The following is an 18,968-nucleotide window of genomic DNA, read 5'->3' as shown; positions in this document are numbered from 1 at the left end:
CACAGAAAAGATAGTGAATTAAAGAGAATACATCACCATGGGCGTAACTGAATCCCTCATATCGCCAGAAGTGGCTGGAAGTCCCCGGTCACAGCCAGGCCGAGAGCACAGGAAGGTCAGAACAAGGCGTCCCCCCTCCGACTGAGGTCTTTGTGTTTTTTCCACCTTTCCAGAGCTCCGCATATATGCCCTCCTCAAAAAGGGGTGGCAATTTCTCGAACCATCTGACATTGACGCTTGCGCATTGATTAGTGACCGTTGGTTGCCGGCCGGGCCAACCGACAGTAACCCCAAGGAGCAAAGCTTCCCTCTTCTAAAGCACCACGGAAAACAATTCCATAACTCATCCTGAGACCTTGGTGCAAGTATAGCAAGACATAACAAAACCTTTTTTTATATCTGGTACCAGCAGGCACCTGTGGATTTTTGCTTTCCCAGCGCTGTGTCCTTGGCTGAGGCCTGCATACCAGGCTCAGCAACGAATAACGCAAAGCAAGTGCAGCTTTTCACTGAGGCAATGGAATAACTATCCATTGTGGCTCTGAGTGCCCCCAGAATGCACTGCACATCAGCGCCATGTTTTAGCTCAAGCATCACACTTCCAAACAATCAAATACTCTTCTGGGAGCAGGTCACAGGGTTCCAGATGTCTTCCACACTTGCAGGAAGAGTCTTGTGTGTTGTAGGCCCAGGGAGCTTTGTTTTTTTGGGCATGATCATTATATGGTGCACAGGGCTCTCTAACAAAGTAGAATGAGGCCAAGGAGCTAAAAAAGAAACATTATTGAAAAACGAACCTCCAGAGAGTCAGATGTCTGTCTGGTTGCTAGTTAAAGTGTTCCAGATGCTTCTATACTTGCAAGCAGAGTCCTGCTTGTTGTAGACCTAGGGAGCTTTGCTTTATGGGCAGGTCCATTACAGGGTGCACAGGGTGCTCTTACAAAAAGAATGTGGTCATGGAGCTAAAAAAGAAACTTTATTGAAAAATGAACCCCTAGACAGTCACATTTCCCCCTGTGAGCTAGTCAAAGTGTTCCAGGTGGCTTACATACTTGCAAGCTGAGACCTTCATGTTTTAGGCCTTGGGTACTTTGTTGTTTATGCTGGACCCTCAGATGGTGCACAGGGTCCTCTTGCAAAACATAATATGGACAAGGAGCAAAAACTGTTGTTTAAAAACAAACCTCCAGATAGTCATATGTCACTGTAAGAGCCAGTCACCGTGTTCCAGATAGCTTCCACACTTGCCGGCAGAGTCCTGGGTATGGTAAGACCATGGTGCTCCGTTTTGTAGGCAGTACCCTCAGATGGTGCACAGGGTCCACTGGAAAAGCAGACTGTGGTCAAGGAATATAATAAAACCTTTATTGCAGCATTAACCTACAGACAGTCACATGTCCTTCTGCGAGCCAGTCACAGTGTTCCAGTTGGCTTTCATACTTGCAGGCAGAGTCTGTTGGGTTGCAGGTACATTCTCATTCTGATCGCCGAAGGTACAGGGCAGGAGCCCCCTCCTCTCCTTCAGCCACACCAGGCACACAGTGTACCCACAGAAGCTGGCCCCTCTTGGCATTCATTGTAGTAAGTGCATACAATTTGAACTGTGCATGCTACACGGCCTGCCTGACCGTGTCCTACTTCCTGCTTGACCCTCCAATGCCGGGCACTTCACGGCACCACAGTGAGGCTGAGCCTCGGCCAGCATCTTCATCTACATGCACATCCACCGGCAGGCGGATGCGCCAGAGGCCTGTTACTTAGGCCTCACAAAGGGCCTCTTTGTGCCTGTTAGCGTGCTGGGGTGTGCCTAAAACACTGCAGTGCACTGCTGCGACCTAGCCTACAGGCCTTGAGGAAATTGCTCCTCGCCTGCCCGTCACCGCAGTCCTGCTAACTCATAACAGTCTGACCTGCGCTGAACCGTAGGATATGCCCCACTTGCGGGCTAACTTCGCCTATGTACCCCTGCTCCCAGAAACATTGTGCCCAATAATCTGCTAACGCCTGCCCTGCAACCAAACTTGATCCCTTGCAATCCATGACCAAATGCACCACTTAATTGGAAGGACACCCTGAACTCAACAGCAGCACTCATCAGCAGACAATTCCGGTATGCTTATCCATTGTTTCTCATTACACTGGGTAAGGCCGTCCTGAATCTATTACTGCTACTTTTTACATGTATGGTTTAACATAGCTTCTAGTTAAATGCTAAACATGCTAACCCTTCACATTTCCTGCATCCCATACCTACTCTAGCATTGATTGTGTGACCCCCTGTACTAGCCCATTGCTGTAGATTGTGCATTGCTAGTTCCAGTCCTCTGGATTGTGTGACCAAGCCCATTTCTATAGATTGTGCATTACCTGTACTACCTTACTAGCCCTCTGCTATAGATTGTGCATTGCTTGATCAAGTCCTCTACCACTGATTGTGTGACCTAGCCCATTGCTATAGATTGTGCATTACCTGTACTGCCTATACTAGCCCATTACTATAGAGTGTGCATTGCTAGATCTAGTCCTCTACCACTGATTGTGTGACCTATACTGGCCCATTGCTATAGATTGTGCATCCCAAAATAACACCCCATCTCAGCATGGGATCACTAAGACACGTAACACTCATGATGGCCTCTATCCTCCCTCACTGCCTTAATATAGCACCATCTATGCTCCCTCCTAACACCTGGGCCAAACTACCACTTACGATGGCCTTAGGAATGCCTCCCCCTCCTCAACCACCACTATCATCAGCAGACTGGATAGCCAAGTTTGCCACCCCTCCTACACCTCTCATACCTCGCCCCACCTATCTTAGAAATGTTAACCAAGGCTACCGTACCAACACACCCAACACCCTGAATTTTGAGATATCTTACCCCTTGCATGCGAGAAATGCCCGCCTTAATTCTCGCACTCACTCCAAGCATTTACCTACTAAAATTACCCATCAAAAAATGGCAAAGCTCCAACCAAAAGCACACAACTACCCCAAGTGGAAAAACCTAATAACCTCTCCCCTGATTCACCAGGCAATCGATCAGTCCCGGCCGCTAGTACACTAAAAGGCGCCGTCATCAACACTCGCTCCTTAGTCGCCCACTCTCCTGACATTGCAGATGTGATCATATCAAACAATCTGGACTTCCTAGCAGTTACTGAAACATTGCTACACCACGCTGCTGGACCTGCTCTTTCCATTGCTGTCACTGATAACTACTTTGTCTTCAGAGCGGACAGAGCAACCAGGACAGGGGGTGGAGAAGCAGTCATCACCAAATCCAACTTAAATATCAGAGCAGTCAACAACATAGATATGCCATCTGCTGAACTACACTCATTCAAACTACCACTTTCTAGCTCTAAAACCATTCTCTTCCACCTTCTCTATAGGCTTCCAGGGGCTATCACCTCCTTCGAGGAAGACATCTCCCATCTACTTACAGCTAATACTAAACCAGATTCCCAAATCACCATATTGAGCGATTTCAACGTCGGCCTACAAGACCTTATCAACACAAATGCCACTGCTATCAATGACAATATCACACAACTAGGCTTGACACAACACATTAACAAATCCACACATATTAAAGGCAGAACACTGGACTGGCTCGCTGAAGTCAACTGCAACATCTCAGTGACTGACATTACACCTTGTGCCTAGTCAGATCACCATCTTATTACCTTCACTATACCCATAGCTACACAAAGGAAGGAACACAATACCGAGGCACCTAAAACTTTAGCCAGAAATAAACGTAATATCACCATGGATAATCTGAGACCACTGATAAAACCTATCACCTCCATAAAGGGCAACTCCACCGACTCTAATACCACATCATTAGTCGACCTTTACAACAACACCCTGGAACAAGCCCTGAACAAAATAGCTCCTTGTAAGCTAAGAAAGACTAAACCCACAGCCCATGTGAAGAAATGGTTCTCGGCAGAATTAAAGGCATTACGCAGTCTCAAGAGAACAGCTGAATCCAACTGGCGAAAAGCCCTGTCTCTTACTACCAAACAAAAATTCTCCCTGACAGCATCCACATATAAAGACGCTATTATGAATGCCAAAAAAGAGATCTTTAATACTAGAACACACAATGCCAAATTGGGCACAAAAAAGCTCTTCTCCATTTTACGAGAACTGGAATCCCCCATGCCTCCAGCTGATGATTGCATCAAGGACAAAAACTGGTGCAACAACATTCAACAGACTCTTTCAAATAAAATAGCCTTACTACAAGCTAAAATAGAAGCCAAAAAACCAGCCTTTTGCCCAAAGACTATCCCATCAACCAGCACATCCCTCAACCCCCTGACTGCCCCTTTTTCACCACTCTCCCATCCCAGAGGTGGAAGTAATAAATATAATAGCATGTCTAAAACCTTCTAACTGCCTAGGTGACCTATATCCTGCCTCAGTCATTAAGGACGGGGCTAGAGACCTGGCCCCCTTCATCACATCTCTGATTAACACCTCATTCAAAAATGTAACTGTCCCAAACAACCTCAAAGAGGCTTGGGTCTTATCCCTGCTTACAAAGCCTAACCTATACCCCAACACTCCAACCAATTATACTCCTAAAAATTCTAGACAGGGTAGCTTACCTCCAAATACAACAACACTTGCAGAACAACAACCTTCTAGGACTGTGACAATCTGGCTTTAGACCTAGGCATGGGACAGAAACAGCCCTCCTAGATCTAAAAATCCAAATGGATAAAGCTAAAGACAAGGGCAAATTGGCCATCCTGCTCTTGTTGGATCTGTCCGCAGCCTTCGATTTAGTCGACCACAACATTTTCACAGAACACAACTCATTGGCTGCTGCATTCTCTCAGGATGCCACCAATTGGATTCGGTCCTTCTTATCGGACAGAACAACCAGGGTCTTCTCCCTGTCTGGTGGTGCTACTGACGACCCTGTCCCAATCCAATGTGGAGTCCCCAAAGGCTCATGTATCTCCCCACCCTTTACAACATCTTCACCAAGCTCCTCTTCGACCGTCTTGACAACCTCGGTGTCACCTACACTAATTATGCGGATGACACCCAGGTCCTCATTGACCTCACGGGGAGTTATGACGAGGATGCTGCTAAACTGAACAAGATCTAGCTAGAGATCCAAGCATGGATGGCCACCCATAGCCTCTGCTTAAACGACGATAAAACGGAACTGCTTATTGTCAGATCACAGAATCGCCTCAACAAACTGGATTCAAGATACCAATCCTTCTCCATTGATGGCAACATCATAAAAGTGTTGAAAGAAGTCAAAACATTGGGGTATACCTTGACTCTACACTTTCTCTTAAAAAGCAAATTAACCCCACCATCTCAGCTACAGCCTATACCAAAAAAACTCATAAATGCTTGCAAACCATTCCTATCCACCAACCGCCACATTCCACTGGCTAGAGCCCTCATACTGTCCGAGTTGGACTATTGCAACACCCTATTCCTGAGCTCCACTAATAACAACCTGAAGAGACTGCAAATAATCCAAAATAATGCTCTCTGCTGCGCTCTGAATCTTCCACGCAAGGCACACATCACCACACTCAGAAAGGAATCCCACTGGATCCCCATCCGTGATAGAATTAAATTGCGGACGTTGGTCAAAATTCACAGATGCCTATACCAGACTGCCCCATGCTACCCCTTAGACAAATTCATGAGACAGAATTCCACTAGACCAACCAGATCACCTTACCTTCACCAACTCAATATACCAAAGTTTAACCTGAAAACAGCTGGGAGAATTAGCTTCCCTGTACAGTCAGCCAAACAGAGGAATGCACTGCCCCTGGCTATAAGTGCTGACAGCTCATTCTGGTCATTTAGAGCCAAAGTCAAGGATTTGCTTATCACCCAACAATAATCAGACTAAGGCCCTTAGACTTTCCTAACGGATCCAATACCACACTTATGTTTCTGAAACTATTCTATTATCCGCCTGATCAATCAAATGTATGTCATGCGTACTGCAAACCTATTTGTAAACGTCCTGTCATAATATACTATTCTTCTCCCAGGACCACTTTGTAACCAGGTCCTTCGAACCACACTGGAATGTACCATTCTCAGCTACTTGTATGTGCAACATTCTGTATCCACTGCTGTACTTAAAGAATTAGCGCAGCTACCCAAGGTTTCGACAGTGCTTTACAAACTAAACTAAACTACAGGTGTCGTTGTTTATAGGCAGGACATTCAGATGGTGCACATATTGTAATTTGCATTACTATTTGAAATCTCATGGTATGAACTAGGTTTGTAACTTACACTGCAAATTGTAAATGTTATTTTACACTGTATATCATACTTGCTATTAATACAACTGTTTGTTGATCACATAAAGAGCCCAAGATACAGTTTGAATTGTTTACCTTATTGGTGGCTTAGCAGCGTGATGATAGAACTATTAATGTATCTTTTTGGATAATAACACAATTCTGTATACTGAATTTTGTGAGCTAATTGATTGTGTTTATTTGCATGAAATTCATTCATCAAATATCCATAAAGGCTGGATTTCTGAGGTTCGGTGGAAATATAGATTGACTTTCATGCATCTGTTGCTATACACAATTGATTATATTGAAAGATAGGATTTGTTTGTTAGATGTGATGATAGATAGCCCGTTCTTCTGTTTGATTAATAACCTTTTGTAGCAAAAATCTTTTCTATATGTAACAATTGGTAAACCCTTAATTAGACTATGGACAGATATTCCATGGTTAGATTACATATTCCTCTAATCCATTCACTTAAGAAGCATCGAAACACAAGCATATAAAGACATATATTTATTTGAACTCTACCTTCTGGTACTATATTATAATAATGTTTTATTGCACAATTTTTGTGTATTTCCTTCATTATATTTATTGTCCATCACAGATTCATTCTTCTGACCTAATGTTTCATTAATTTATTGCCACTACCACTTGAACCCCATGTGCCATGTGTTTGTAAACAGTGATCAAATTGTTATGCCATTGCGGCCGTCGATGCAATGATGACATCATGCATGATGTGCACGCTAGAATGTTACTAGCGTTTGTTCAGATGCTGGTGCTAGCATCTATTAGTTGTCCAGTACTGTTCGGTTTGCTGCCTGCCATCTTCAAAACTTGGTGAGATACAATATTGGAAGACAATCTCTAGAGTAGGAACATTTCAGTATAACAACATAGAATAGATTATTAGATGTGATTCTTAGTAGCCTCTTATAGGTATGTGTTTTAGGTTGTTGTTGCACACTGAGGTTGACCAGCCACCTGACAAGCTTTACTGTGACTCTTGAATTTTGAATTTTGAATTTTGAAACATTTATAGTGCACACACAATGAACTGAATCGAATCCTGGCACAGATGGAACTTAACTAGCACAAGTAGAGAATCAGTCAGTTACTTATAGCCGCCTGCAAAAATTACCAATAAAGGACCGGGAGAAGAGTAACTCTTTTTAAATTGGTGAGTCTTTAGATCTGCTCTAAAAGTCAGTAATGAGTTTTCCCTTCTTAATTTCAAAGGCAAGCTGTTCCATAGTCTGGAACCAGCAAATGAAAAACTGCAATCACCTCTTGTCACACAGGTCGACCTCAGAACAGTGACCAAGTATTGATCGCCTGATCTTAAAGCCTGTCTAGGGTGGTACATCTTTAGTTTATTAGCTAAATAAATTGGTGCCAATCCATTTAAGCATTTGAATATTAAACACCCGATCTTAAATTTAATGCAGTCCTCCACCATTAGCCAGTGTAAAGAACGATGTAAGCCTGAAATTAGGGTGTTTTTAGATACCCCAAACACCAGTCGGACACCGGCATTTTGTGCCTCTTGTAGGCGATCAATCTGCTTTGCTGGAGCTCTGGCCAGAAATCCATTACATTAGTCTAATTTGGAGTTGACCAGAGCTCCGACCAGCAAGGCACGATCCGTTTCTGGAATATATGGAAGGGCCCGATGAAGAAGACGAATGTTATAGAAAACTGACTGTACAGTCGCTGACACATGGCCACTACAGCACATGTCGTTCTGCCATACACAGCCAAGATTCTTAAGCCTGGTAGCATACTTAAGGTTGGATCCCAGAAACTGGGGTGATGGATGGCTGCTCTTTCCCTCAAGTAGGTGTTTTAGTGCTAGTAAGATAATATCTGTTTTATTAGGATTGAGTTACAACCAGTTTTGCACCATCCAGGACCCTACTTCCTCCAGGAACTTAGCCATGGTAGCAAGGACGTCCTCGACATCATCAAGTCTGATATACAATTGTGTGTCGTTGGCATACGAATGGAATCTAAGATGGTATTTCTCCAGAATGTTCATTAGTAGCCGAAGGTAAATATTGAAAAAAAGAGGAGAGGGTGCTGATCCCTGAGGTACACCACAACACTGGTGTAAAATATCAGACAGCGAACCTCCCACCTGCACACACTGTTTAAACCATGCAAGGAACGAGGTGAACCAGTCCAAGGAACAGGAATCTTCATTTACCAAATTCCTTATATGACCCAGGAGGATGCCATGGCCCACTGTGTCGAATGCGGTGGATAGGTCAATCATCACAAGCAAGAAGAGCTTGCCTACATCCCCGGCCTGTACCATCTCGTCTCATACCACCATCAATGCCGACTCGGTTCCATGCTTGGGGTGAAATCCCGACTGCAATGGATGGAGGAGATCATTGTCTTCCACAAAGGTCTGAAGCTGGATTGTAACTACTTTTTCCAGAACTTTCCCCGGCCATTGTAGACCTGCTATCGGGCAGTAATTGTTATAGTCCTCCGGGGTCGAGATTAGCCTTTTTCAATAATGGTGACACTACTGACAATTTCAGAGAATCGGAAACTTACCCCTGAGTCAGTGAACTGTTTACGAATCTAGTCATAAAAGCGGTAAGCTCTAATGAGAGTCACTTAGCCACTGGTGCCGGGATGGGAAAGAAACATTTTTAGGTTTTAGTTGTGACAGGTGACTAAAGATATCCTCCTCTGTCACCTGTTGAACCTAAACTGTACAATGTCAGTTAATACACACTCTGATTTTATGGGCGAATGTTTGTCAACACCATCATCAGCCATTGTAGGATTTTGATCTCTGCTGAGTCTAATGTTGTTTTGAATCTTCAGGATTTTATCTTTGAAAAACATATTCAAGCCATTGGCATGAACTTTCGGATTAGTGTTAACAGCAGTATCTATATTGGGCTTAGCGAAATTGGTGATTGTTTTAAATAGTTCTTGTGAATGATTTGCCATTGCTGTGATCTTTTTAGACAGGAAATGGGATTTGGTGCTGAAAACAGCTCTTTTATAATTAAGCATTGCTGTTTTAGCTAACAGGGCATGTTCTGGTAATTTCAGCAGATACCATCGTTTCTCATGGTATTTATACTCCCTTTTCAGGTCATGGAGTTGCGTGGTGTACCAAGCTTTAGATGAGCTTTTTGGAACGATAGTTCTCAAAGGATCATACTTTGTACATAAATTGCTCATTATTTGGGTTCCTTGTTGAAATAGAATGTCACACTCTGGTATCAAGGCACATTTGCCCAGTGTGGTGCTTAAACTCTGGTCTGGGTATACTATCCAGATGCTTTTTTAATCTGAATGGACTTGGCCCGCACAGATGCTGGAGAATTAACTTCATATTTGGATGCCTTAATATGAAACAATCTAAGAAAATGGTCTGTCGATCAAATAGAAAGTGTGTCAATCATGCTAACTCCCTTCCCTCTGGCCAAGACTACAACGAGACAATGCCCATGTATATGTGAGGGGGTTTGGGCAAGTATTGATACTTCATGTTGATAGAGCAATTCAGAAAGTTGTTTGAAGCATGGTTTGGATAAGTCCTCCATCCAAATATTTAGTTCACCTATGCACAGTAGTTCTTTAAATTTTACACATGATGTAAAAAGAAAATCTTCAAATCCCTCTAAAAAAGGACCCACAGGCCCAGGGGGCATGTATATCAGGAGAATCCTAACTCAATATTTTGGCGTCACATTAAAAGTCATTACACCAATCTCTGAAATATTGTTCCAGCCTATGGACTTAAAATCGTCAAACTTAAGCTTAGATCGATAAATGATTGCTTTTCCTCCACCCACTTTACCCTGCCTATTGATATGTTGAATTAAATAGCCTTCTGGAATTAAACAGTGAAACATGGCGCGGGACGTATCCGTTAGCCATGTCTCATTTAAAAACAAAACGTCTAACTTATGGGACTCAATAAGGAGACTGATCTCTGTTGCATGGGCAATTGCTGATCTGGTGTTTAACAGCCCTGCAATGACTGGGGTCTGAACATCAGAATGAGGATCAGTACCCTCTATTACTGGCTTGGGTCAGGCAATTCCCAATTCCATTGCCATGAGAATATTTTCCCCACACTGTTTTGCAAGACAAGCATGACAGGTATGAAATTCAAAGATTGATTTTTCATAAATTTGACACTTCATGCCACCATTTTATAAAATAGAAATGTTATTTTTTTGTTATTCTGAAATGCTTTGTTTTCAATGTGTACAACTTTATTGTGTATTTGAGCTGCACAATTACTTGATTTACAAACATTTGCTGCTCTCATCCAAAGTCAGACCTCTCTGTTTTCTGCATATAACTATATATACCCTTCATTAAGTTTGGGGGTTTCAGGAATAAAAACTCTTCAGTTTTTACTAATCTGAATATGTCTTCACGTGTTTTACAGTACAATCATCAATATGAACAATAGCTTTCAGTAGCAAATCAAATGTATGGAAATAAATTATGGTCTGCGAAAGAAAAACATCATGCGCACTTATGAGCTGTGCATGACATATTCATTCAGGTTTAAAGAGACCCCAATATCAATACAATTATCAGTTAAATAGAGTGCAAACAAAAGTTAAGCACTCAAGTAACTGGTTCAAAATAACAGACGTTTCAGAATAAACAATTAGAAGTGTGGGGAAATATTCCCACAGCAATTGAAATGGAATTCTATGAGGTATGCATTCTAATGGCTATAATAATCAAAGCAATTCAAATAGTTTATGTTTTCTTATAGAGACACATGTTTTTCAAACAGAACTCATGTATAGATAAATTAAAAAATGTTTTGCGTATTGAAGTTGTGAATAATTTATAGGGAGGTTTCATACATCAGAAGGAATTAAATACTGTAAAAAAACAAGTTTATACAGTTGAATTACCTATGAAACTACCCCCAAATACTCCCCCATTTTGTTTTATTTGGAAAATAATCGACTTCATGACATTTCATTCCAGAAGTACTGTTTCCGTACAGCAGGTCTTGTAATTCCTTTGCCAAAATAGTGAAATCCGCATAAGATGCCACAGATTCCATGGATATCTTCATTTTATCAAAACAAGCCCATGGAATACATAGTTTACTTAGTTTTGTTATCGAAATAAACCCCCTTCCATGTCCCAGAATTATCTTGCTAAGGATTTTAAATTTAAATATAATGAGGCATAGATTGGCTTCCAGATTTCTTGTCAAATTGAGTCTCATGAACAGAAAACAACCGCTGGTTGAAATTGGGAAGGCAGGGGACATCAAGGTCATCATGTTCTTCAGAGCCCTTTGGGTCCAGGTAAGAAGGTGCTCCCAGGCTCTTGCCCCCTTTATGGTTCAATTGTACAATCCTTTCTGGACCCATTCCGTTTGTGCTTTTGCAAAGTTTGGTGTAAGTTCCAAATTATGTTTGTTGGCAGGCAATAAGAAAAGTAACCAGCCCCTTCCTACTCCCATATAAAAATATGTTTGTTAACTAGGTCACACCCCCATCCATGTATCATCAATTGATACTACTTTTTTGATTGAACAGCCTCTATAATTGCTTTGAGTCATAATCTCACACCCTTTTTCTTGCTTCTGTTGGCCCATTTAACTTGTTGTGTCATAAGAGGGATGTATCTATTGCAAACTAGCTACCTTCAAAGAGTGGGAGCAAGTACTGAGGTGAAATGTTAGTTTTTAAATTTTGTCTGAAGTTTCTGAAGTTAATATTTGATCACGGGCAAAATTACATATTTGTATTTGTGAAGAATATGTTGATTTCAAAGGCATGCATTTTATTTCTGGTACTTCAAGGGGAGATGCCAACATCATTGTTAATCTATATGGTTAAGCTTCCTATAGAAACAGTATAAAGCATGCTAGTGAGGTTATTTCCTGGTGGCCATCTTGTGATAACTGGAAGGAGAAACAATATTTGTCTTCTACCATTACATTACAAGCTATTATTGATAAACGTCTATCTCACATTATAAGTACTTGGAGAAATAAAATGTTAGAAAGCAAAACAAGCTACTTGATTCCTACACTTACTATGTTTTTTAATTGAAATAGCAAAATCATGCATTTCGTGCCGTGGAGCGCTAAACATTGTAAAATGTGTATCTTGATCGCGAGTAAAAATAGCCAAATGTTGATGTAGAAGACATTATATTACTGATTTACCAGGATGGTAGTTAGGGTAGGAGAGAGCTTACTATTCTAACATTTAGTTTTATAGTTAAACTTTCATAACAAAAGTCATACTCACAAACAATCTATTTCTTCATGTAGACGGTCTCGATGCTATTTGTCAAAAATATAATGTGTTGTTCATTTTCATATAGTTGTTTTTTATCCATCGCAGGGCAACTACTTGGGAAGACTTTAAGTAAGATAGTCCACTACAGAGATTCACTAGTATGGTTCATTGCTAGAAAATGTCCTACAAGGGTGGCATTGAGCACTGTTTTGCGAATGCCTTGTGTTCTGTAACACGTACCTTAATTTTCGTTTCGATCTTGCATATGTATATCTTGTTGCAAGGACACCAGGTGGCATATACTACCATATTGGTGTGGCAATTAGTGAGGATACTTTAGGTCCACTTTTTCCAAGGCCGATGTCTAATTCTTTGGTCCTTTTAGTCTGCGCAAAACAACTACATTGTCCACAAGAAGTGTGGCCAGTAGTTTTATTTACATCCGATGTCTCTGTGATACTCAATTGAGTATCGTTAATTGTCATTTCTGGTTACAAGATCTTTCAAATTCTTGCCTTTATTGAAGGCATGTAACAGCCGATGTAAAGGTGTTCTACCTCCTTCTAGGATATGCCAGTTCTTATTAATAATACAGTTTATATTATTAAACAGGTGATAAAAGGTGCTTACAAATACGATAGTATTTTTTTTGTCTCCATTCCCTTTACAATCTAGGAGCACTTCTCTTTGATTGGTATTTTCTGCGTTACATGCTTGTACATGCTTGTTTAACTATGGACTTTCGATATCCTCTTAGTCTTAGTTTCACACTTCCATTTTCAACTTCTGACTGAAAAGCTGATTTTGTTGAGCTGTTATGTTTGAGTCTTAAAAATTGTCCCAAGGGTAGGTAATGTATTACATATAATAATTAGATAGAACAGCACTAATAACGGCTGTTTCTGAACTATATTTTAGGTGACTGTACACGCTAGAGACACATCATTGTTAAGTATTATTAAGAATGTCTCCGATCCCAAAAGAGTTTTTTATGGAAAGCTATCCTACTGTCAAAGAATATTTTTCCCCATTGAAGAAGTTCTTCAATTGTTGTGAAATCTTATGGAAGAACAAACACTTTGGGAATTATTCTACTGTATCTATAGAGTAGACATACCACCTATGCACTGAATGTTCTAGAGAGTTATATAGGAATAACTTAAGGTATTGCTAAAACCTTCATTGACTGACACTATATTTAAAAACTTGAACGTGTCCTCTTATTTAGATCTTGTATGTTGGGTAGCAGATATTAACGAGCCACTGTTCAATGTTTTAGTATTACTTTTAGAGTACTGTAAGTATTTGTCTGAAGAACTTTGTACTTGTTATTCTCACTGATTGCACTGGTTACTTTATAATTACTAATTTATTTATACTGTGATAATAAGTATATATATATATTCACTAAAAAAAACTTTGTTAAGGGGACGTTATGGTTAACCTGTGAAATTCACCAAAAAAAACTTTATAAACGTGACATCATGGTTCGAAGTAAAACCGAAAAAAACCCTGAAAAATCGCCAGTTAAGATGACATAACTGGCGAATTTCAGGGTTTTTTTTCGGTTTTACTTCGAACCATAATGTCACGTTTATAAAGTTTTTTTTGGTGAATTTCACAGGTTTTTAGTAGCGCAACTTAACCATAACGTCCCCTTAACAATGTTTTTTTTAGTGAATTTTACGGGTTTTTAGTAGAGCAACTTAACCATAACGTCCCTTTAACAACATTTGTTTTACTGAATTTCACAGGTTTTCAGTAGAGCAACTTAACCATACCGTCCCTTTTACAAAGTTTTTTTTGCTAAAGATCATCGGTTTATAGTAGTGGCATGTAATCATATCATAATGTAAAGTAACTTCTGACTTATTTACACACCTTGCGGAGAATACCACATGCCAATAGGCTGGTGTACAGCTCTGTAACGTGTCCCAGAATCTGTAAACTCTTAACAGTAAGATGTTTGCCTTGTGGACAGTGTGCAAACAGATTTTATGTTGATGTAGGAACGTCCAACTGCAACATTTGCCTTGCACAGCGCCAACACGTATTGGTCGTCAGCCATTAACAATGTAGTACACATTACATACTTTTAGCAAAAGTTCTAAGTATCTGAAAATGACATCAGCTAAGGCCATCACTCCTCCCCAAGAAACAGCAGCAGTAATAAAGGGGCATGACAAACACTGCCCTAACCTTACAAATAACAAACACAGAATATTTTTGCACCGTCCACCTACCCCCACATATCACAGTTTAATGCCTCTTTCCTAATTTCCGTTCGCAAATGGCCTTATTAGCTGTCCTACAAAAAAAGAAAGCCATCCGTTAACAAAGTAAATGTTAACCAACCTTACACAGTGTAAGTATATTAAAAAGCAAAAATCGCATACACTCCATGTACTTCATATTTCTCAGTAAAGGACATAGACGCAATAAGATTTGCCAGTAATAGTACAGATTTGCAAAGCAATAACGTGCGCTACTGAAAAATAAGATTTCTGGTTATTACAAAACAAAATCCTTTTTCAAGATGGCCACCATCGAAAGGGAAGGTGGTTGTTCCATACATGACCCCCTCTTTGCTTTCCATGGCAGCCAGCAAAAAGCAAAAGTATGTTCCGAGATGCAGAACCTGTACATAAACATACAGCGATTACAAAACAGAATCCTTTTTCAAGATGGCCACCATAGAAAGGGAACGCAGTTGTTCCATACATTGCCCCTCTTCACTTTCCCTAACAGCCTCCAAAAAGCAAAAGTACGTGCCATGACACAGAACCTGTAAATAAACATACAGCGACGTACAACGTGGTACCTTACATTTTTAAATGATACACTGGATTTAAAAAGAAAAGGTTAACATTTTAGAATGTGTATAGTAGTTTTATTTAAAAAACACCTGTCAGAGACCATCGGACTAATCCCATTTTCTATTAAATTGTAACAATGGTTCTAAGGGCGTCATTGCAAATGTTCATGGTGAGTCACACATAGTTATTTTCCCATACACAAACTATGCGTTTGTGTTAAATCACCCGCTTTGTTTGCACAGGTATTTCCAAGACGGTGCCATGACCTTTGCCCTACAACACCATAAATGATGTTATGTTACTTTTAATGGCGAGGTCAGCGTAGGGACAAAGGAGGCCTGGCCAGTCATCCCACAACAATGTAATTGACAGGCAGCCAGTCATCAGCAGTTGCATCTGACATTGAAAGAAGCCGTCAGTCGGCATCTGGAAACCATGGCATGCACAGTACGGCAAGATGTAGATAGGCGGAAAACATAAGAGAAAATCTGTGTCAATACCCAACCTTTATGAAAAAATTCCAAAAAAGACACAAAGATTGTGGAAAGTAGTACACAAATAGAAGTGGACAAACGCAACATTTTAAGGAAATATTAGCGTTGACCATGGGTACATATAGTGACAGCCTACAAACGCTGATAATCAGCCCTCGCCGTAAGGTTTCAAAAAAGGGCAACTGCACAGTGAGATGGTAATTCAATTATGAAGCCAAAAGGAATGGACAAGCAAGAAAAAAATACATGTCTTGATTTAACACAAGACCAAAAGAACGTGCAAACTGATACACAAAGCTATGTGGGCAAGCATAACATTTCAAAGAAGAAGAAATAATGGTCAACAAGGATGAGTCTAGTCATAGCGTGCAAATGCAGACAATCTGCACTCTCTGTTATTGGAGGAAAATGACAACTGCGCAAAAAGATAATACTTCACTTACATTGTCACAATTAGTGATTTGGTAATATAAAATTAAAACGTGGGTCGGTGTAGAGTCGTCAAAATTAAGCTTACATGATGTTGACAGCCTCCATTGTTTTTGGCCAAGTCAGACAGCAATGTGTTCGTACCAAAGAATCTTCTTGAACTGATATTTCATGTTCCTTACAAACGTTTATAAAACATAACCTTATCAAATGGTATTTTCTTCAAAGCTTTAATTCCTTGCATAGGTTTTGAAGTTTCCCTTTCGCTCAATGTCAAAAAACAATTGCCCCTTATGGATTGACTTGGATGCGTGGGCCTACTGAGCTCACAACCAAAAAACCAAATCAACTGACCTTCACTCAGAAGGCAAATACATTCTCACTTTGCAACAACATATGAGCATCCAATCATGAGAACCGCTACTCCCGTACACCTCCAGAACCACTGTTTCCATCAAAAACTCCAGGTGGCGGCCTCAGATTTCAAAAAGTAGGACGCCAGTCCGACTTCAATATTAATTTAAAAACATTATAATACCGACACAGGAATTGGTCGCCGTACATTGAGCACCAACTTCCACTTTACCGTATGAATTTGGTGGCAAGAAAACGCCACTTTTTGAGTTTCCGCTGCAACATTCCATCCCAACCTAATTAAAGCTCACCTTTGGAAAGTGTATTTCATCATTATAAGAAGTGCATTGGTGTGTTGTTTTGTATATGTTACCGGCAATGTCCGTGTACACCAAAACATGAACAAAAGATGGCGGGGGCAGCGAAGAAATCTGACACACTTCACGCTGTTCCACAACCAATCAGTGACAATTTGAGACCTACTTTTGGTCGTTTTAAAGGAAACTACTGGATGGATTGTCACCAAATTTACAAAAGCACGCTTTCGGGACCAAGCCCCTGGACCTGCCGCAAATTTGGTGACAATCTGTCCAGCCCTTTGGCCTGTAGGCCTGAGGCGTCAGAGTGGCCCATATACTTTTTTTTCAATGTTTGGAGAGAATTCGTCTAGGGGGAGCGGAGTTATAGGCCGCCCAAAAAAGTGCTCTTCCTATGGAAACAGCAACTTAACCATAACTACACAGCCACTGCCATATATATATATATATATATATATATATATATATATATATATATATATATATATATATATATATATATATGTATATATATATATATATATATATATATATATATACAGAGAGAGAGAGAGAGAGAGAGAGAGAGAGAGAGAGAGAGAGAGAGAGAGAGAGAGAGAGAGAGAGAGAGGGATAAAGGGGGATGGCGAGGTGTGCATTCAGGTTCCCAGTCAAAATATACCTGATGCAAAAAATCACTGGGTTAGAGCCCAAAAAAAAAATAACAAGTATTAACAGGGTTGGATCCCATCTGCTGTTCATTTGCTCTGTTGTTCTTCTCCTCCTAGTGCTCTCTTGTCACAAACAATCATCAGGAAGGCTGTACTTATATTCAGGTGTTACTAATTAGTTGCTCTTTTGATCTCTAAGGATTCTGGTAGCTGTAGTGTTAACATGTTACCAAATCAGGTGACCAGGAAGCAACACCCCTCCTAATGCATGTCTTTCCCAAATTTGGGGGAGGGGAGAAAACCATCAATATGGCTCTCTAAAGTGGGACACAGTAACCCTGGTGCTGCTGCCTCTGGAGCCCGGGACTCCCATGCCATTGTAAAAAAAAAAGGAGGATGGCGAGTTCAATTTTTGGGATTCAACCCTATTACTTTTTGCATCAGGAATATTTTGACTGGGAACTGGAGTGTGCGCCTCGCCATCTCCCTTGTTTCTAACAATGTTATGGGAGTCCCTGCTCCAGAGACACCAGGGTTACTGTGCCCCACTTTAGAGAGTCATATTGATGGTTTTCTCCCCTCCCCAAAATTTGGGAAAGACTTGTGCATTAGGAGGGGTGTTGGTTCCTGGTCACCTGATTTGGTAACATGTTAACACTACAGCTACCAGAATCCCTAGAGACTGAAAGAGCAACTAATTAGTAAAACCTGAATAGAAACTCAACCTCCCTGATGATTGTTTTGACAAGAAAGTGTTAGGAGGAGAAGAATAGCAGAGCAACTGAACAGCAGAAGATGGGATCCAACCCTGTTAATACTTGTTAATTTGTTTTTGGGGTCTAACCTAGTTACTTTTTGCATCAGGTATATTTTGACTGGGAACTGGAGTGTGTGCCTCGCCATCCCCTTTTTTCATATATATATATATATATATATATATATATATATATATATATATATTTTTTTTTTTGGTTTTTTGTCATACATGTTTCAAACGAAAACTGTATGTTAATACAAAATATTTATGACTACTAGCTCTTCAGATGGGATCATTTTAAAGTATTCATTAATTCTAGAATTATGGGTTTGTATGAGCCTTAACCCCCAGAGAGTTGGATAGTAGAATAGAGTCACTTTATTAGTGCAGAGTAAGTAGGGTCTCTATGTTTATAAAGTTTGTTTAATTCCAGGCTGACCCTTTCTTACTTTCTTTCCTGGTATCTCTCCTTTGTTTTGTACATGTACAAACCAACCGTTTACGGGACCAGACACAAGTCAGCTTCAGACTCATGAGAAGAATGGAATCAGCACTATTCTTCAATTGGGATG

Source organism: Ambystoma mexicanum, chromosome 7p, assembly GCF_040938575.1.
Source record: "Ambystoma mexicanum isolate Mex_15411 chromosome 7p, UKY_AmexF1_1, whole genome shotgun sequence".
In the NCBI taxonomy this organism is placed as follows: domain Eukaryota; kingdom Metazoa; phylum Chordata; class Amphibia; order Caudata; family Ambystomatidae; genus Ambystoma; species Ambystoma mexicanum.
Note: the sequence above shows the minus strand (reverse complement) of the source record.